The sequence below is a fragment of the Hyperolius riggenbachi genome, chromosome 2 (assembly GCF_040937935.1).
Source record: "Hyperolius riggenbachi isolate aHypRig1 chromosome 2, aHypRig1.pri, whole genome shotgun sequence".
NCBI lineage: Eukaryota > Metazoa > Chordata > Amphibia > Anura > Hyperoliidae > Hyperolius > Hyperolius riggenbachi.
The window spans coordinates 39,673,902-39,678,724 of NC_090647.1; positions in this window are offsets into that span (position 1 = coordinate 39,673,902).

Consider the following 4,823-nt stretch of genomic DNA (forward strand, 5'->3'; position numbering starts at 1 on the left):
GGTATGGCGGGGGTGACACCCCCAACTCCTTTGACAGCCATAGTCTTGCCAGGAATGTACTCCTCAGGGTTCACAAGCTGGGGGTGCACTAGAGTCACCTCTGCTCCAGTGTCTCTTAGACCGGTGGTAACCGTATCCCCAACCGTGACAGGTTGCAGATTCTCTGCATAGCTACCTGCATTCCTGGTGGCACACAACGCATTTCGGGCCCCGCCAGAGTTTGGGGCTTCCTTCTTCTTTTCTGGGCACGTAGCACTGATGTGACCCGGTTTGTTACAGGCAAAACATCTCCGAGTGTCAACGGTGGCTGTTCTACCTCCCGGCAGCTGCGGGACTTGGCTTCGCTGGGTGCTCAGAGGAGAAGGTCTCGCAGGCTTTTCTCCCTTCCAGCTGGGCGCCGTAGTCCTTCGAAAGTCAGATGCTCGATTGGACGTGTAGGCATCAGCAACTTTTGCTGCCTCATCCACGGTCTTTGGCTCTCGGTCCCGTACAAACTGCCGGACCTCAACAGGGCAAGTGTGGAGGAACTGGTCTTTTATTATCAGTTCCTGCAGGCCATCAAAGGTTTCAACAGCCAGTCCTTTTACCCACTGCTGGAAGGCAGTGCGCAGGTTGCACGCATGATCCAGGTAACTGTCATTAGGACCTCGCTGCACTGTCCTGAAACGTTTGCGATACACCTCTGGCGTGAGGTGGTATCGTGCAATGATGGCTTTCTTAATTGCCTCAAAGTCTGTTTCTTCCTCCTGGGGGAGACTCACAAACGCCTCCAGGGCCTTGCCTCTCAGCCCTGGTGTGAGGTATCTTGCCCACTGCTCACGGGGCACCCCATACTGCCGACAAGTCCTTTCAAACCCCTGTAGGAAAGTGTCTATGTCAGAGTCCTTGTCCATAGCGGGGAACTTATCCAGGGGGATTCTGTGGACTCGCTCACCTTCGCGTTCTGCGGGTCCAGCAGACCGGTTCTGCTGCTGAAGTTTAGCCAGCTCCAGCTGGTGTCTTTGTGCAACTTGTTCCCTCTGGGCTTGTCGTATTTCCCTCTCTGCTTGCCGATGTTCCAGGATCAGCTTTAGGCGCAGTTCGGGCTCAGCCGAACCTAGTAGCTGTAGGTCGGCTTCCAGAGATGTCATCTCCGTGTTCGGTGGATCGTCCAGGACATCGTCTCCACTCGCATTCTGTGGCGGGAGCGATTCCTCCTCTGGCGTGTCGTGAGCTGCATCCGCTGACGTTGAAGCACGGGCTTGCTCTGCCTCATCATACTCCTCGAGCGCACGAACTAACTGCTCCTTAGTCTGGCCGCTCACTGTCTCGATGCCTTTGTGCTCACACAGGTTGAGTAGCATCTCTTTGTTTTGCCTTGCATAGCTGGATGCTTTCTGAGCCATCGTGTTGCAAAAAATAAAAAGAAAAAAGGGGGGGAGGGAAAGCAAACACCAAGTGTGTATCTTTGAACAAAAAAAAAAAAAAAAGTATATAGATTCTGCACTGAGTAGACTTCTGTAGGCTAGTTGCTTCTAGCAAGCTTCCAGCCTTTAGTACTCAGAATAGCGAGCTAAACTGCGTACTAATGTACCAAACGATGCCACCACTGCCAGCCAATTATGTCAAGAACCGGCCCGCGGCACGCCTGCGTATACGGTTCCCGACTGCGGGTTTGACCAGATTAAGCGGGGAACAGCCTTATTTAAGCTACAAACAAGGCTGGAACCCCTCAAACACTTCCCACTGCCACCACTAGCGTTGCTAGACACGTTCACTCAGCTATCGAGTGCTCAATACGCAATCTGCGTTTTCGTATTTGGGTCAGCTTTGCGCTTAGGCCAAATACGGGAACGCCACGCACCCACACACACACAGTTGCAATCTTACACTGTCGTGAAGCAAAGACCCACTAACAGTCGTTCCGAACGATACTGTTAGCTACTCGCACTGGCGTTGTTCGTACGTTGGGTCAGCTGCGCGCTTAGGCCAACGTATGACAAACGCCCCCACACACAATGCAATTACAATTTCCTACGGTAGTGTTGCTCAAGCGTACAATTAGGCATGAACTTATACACGGTTACACTTCAGTCTCTTCTAGGCTATGAGTGTTAGTTTAGTACGGCAGAAGTCAAACTTATTAAATAATAATTTAATATTCCAGAAAAAACATAGAGCAGTGCAGAACTGAATATATACAAAAAGATTACAAAAAAACAAAGTAAAAATAGTTACAAGATAAAATGTACAAAGATAACACACAAAGCGATTTTGCTTACCAAAATAAACGGGAAATAAACGTACCAGCGTATCGATCTGGTGTTGTTGCGGGCGGTACGCACTTCTGGTCAGGAACCAGGTTAGTTCTAGCCGTGTGAGCTACCTCCAAGAACTACAAGTTGTGGCTATCCTAGCTGCAGTTTTATACTATGAAATACGCCTGGAGGCTGTAAGCCTGTGTGGACGGGGGGAAGCTAGATTTAATAACATCCTCAGACATAATTTGATTTCCCAGAGATCTGACATCCACATGTGAACAGTGTCCTATACAACAAAAGACTTTGTTAACCTCCAATCTCCCCAGGTTACAGGTGACAATTGATTAAGGCTTTCACATTGCAGCAGGATGTCCTGTGTGATCTGCTTCAAAGCAACTGTCTGATTAAGTGTTTCCTAATTACCTGTTTTCTGGCTGTCCAGAGGAACTGTATGCTAATGTCCCAGCCCCCTGCTTCCAGAGAAATTCACTGCAAATGTAGTACAGCCAGATAACCATCCCTTCAAAGCAGAATACACATGTGAGATATAGCAGACAGAAAATGACAGAGATATGTTCCTGTATTTCCTAATATCATCAGCACCCCAATATATCACCACAGGGACGGTCTGTAGGTTTGCGATACACAGAGGTTTGTATGTTGTTACCCCTGATGTATATGGTGGTGTCCAGAAAGTTAATCTCTGTGTGAGAGTAGGTAAGTTTCAATTTGATTGTAGGATGGAAGGCATTGAAGTTCCTGTGGAACTGGAGAAGATCATCCTCACTTGTGGACCAGATGAATAAAATATCATCAATGAAGCGGAAGTAGGCCACCCTACTGCTACTATTATGTAAGGGAAGCTTACCTTTTGGTTTAAAGGGGGGGGGGGGGGGGTAATAAATCAACACATTGCAAAGTGAGAAGTAAAAAAATAGAAGAGAGATCAAGAAATAATTGATATTCACCATGTAATTTGTTTATGTTGTTTGACCCACATTGAGCCTGCAGGTCATCATCTTTACTACTGGCAGACAAGATAAAGAAATAGACACCAACTGCCATTATCTATAACCACACCCCCTAACAATGTCATAGGCTAAAAGGTTGTTTTTCTTGTAGATATACATATACACGCAGGGAGATGCTGGTTGCTTGGCAGTTTAAAACAGCTTTTATTTCCCACAATGCAACAAGGTTCACAGACTGGAAACTGTCAGGACTATGGTCCTGTCATCACGCTGTGGGAGGGGTTTCACCACAATATCAGCCACACTAAGCCCCCTGATGGTCTATTGGAGAAAAGGTAAAGATTTCTCATGAGAAAGGAGTATCAGCTACTGAGTGGGTTGAAGTTCAATCCTTAGTCACAGTTCCTCTTTAAATCTACAACCTGCTGTTGTTTTCATAATTTCATAATAGAAAACATCAGGTATCTTTGCTGTAACTGTGACTTTGTGGATTTCCCAGAATCCCCCTCACCTCGGATACATTGGGGTGTATGTACTAAACTCCATTAAATTAAATGTGTACCGCTTTAAAAATAAAAAAGTCAGATACTCACCTAAGGAGAGGGAAGGCTCGGTCCTAATGAGCCTTCCCTCTCCTCTCCCGGTGCCCGGTCCCGCGTAGGATCCCCTGTAGCAGTATTCGACCAGTTCGGTCAAATACTGCCACTTCTGCCGCCGAAGGGATGTTTCAGAAGCCTTCGGGAGCACTCGGGCTCCCGAAGACGGGCCGCTCCATACTACGTATGCGACAGCGCCCTCTATGATGCAATCGCGCGTGCGTAGTATGGAGCGGCCCGTCTTCAGAAGCCCGAGTGCTCCCGAAGACCTCCGAAGTCCCTGCGGCGGCGGACGCGTACGGGGGAGCCAGCGCAGCACCGAGGGCACCGGGAGAGGAGAGGGAAGGCTCAGTAGGCCCGAGCCTTCCCTCTCCTTAGGTGAGTATCTGACTTTTCTATTTTTACAGCGGTACCCATTGGCTTTAAAGAGGAACTGTAGTGAAAACAACATAATTAATAAAATTGCTTATTTATAGATTATTTAGTCAGTGTTTGCCCATTGTAAAATCTTTCCTCTCCCTGATTTATATTCTGAAATGTATCACTGGTGGGGGCATCTTTAGTTCTGCCAGGTGATCTGTACAGATTACTGAGAGCTCTGTGCACAGAGGAAGATATTGCTTTTTTGCCAGTTGGAAACAACCATTATTTCCCGCAATGCAACAAGGCTCACAGACAGAAAACCGTCAGGACCATGGTGATGACATCACACTGTGGGAGGGGTTTCACCACAATAGCAGCCACTCACACCCCCCTGATGATCTATTAGAGAAAAGGGTAAAGATTTGTCATGAGAAAGGTGGTATCAGCTACTGAGTGGATGGAGTTCAATCCTTGGTTAAAGTTCCTCTTTAATAGAAAGTGTGTAAAGGCTTACTGCATGATGAGAAGACCATAATGCATTGCATGTGAAGTTTTGCCTTCTGTTCCACTGATCTTGTGGTAAGACTTTACACACATTATTATGCTTACCGCAGATTAGTGCATACACCCCAATGTTCCATGTTTTAATACAA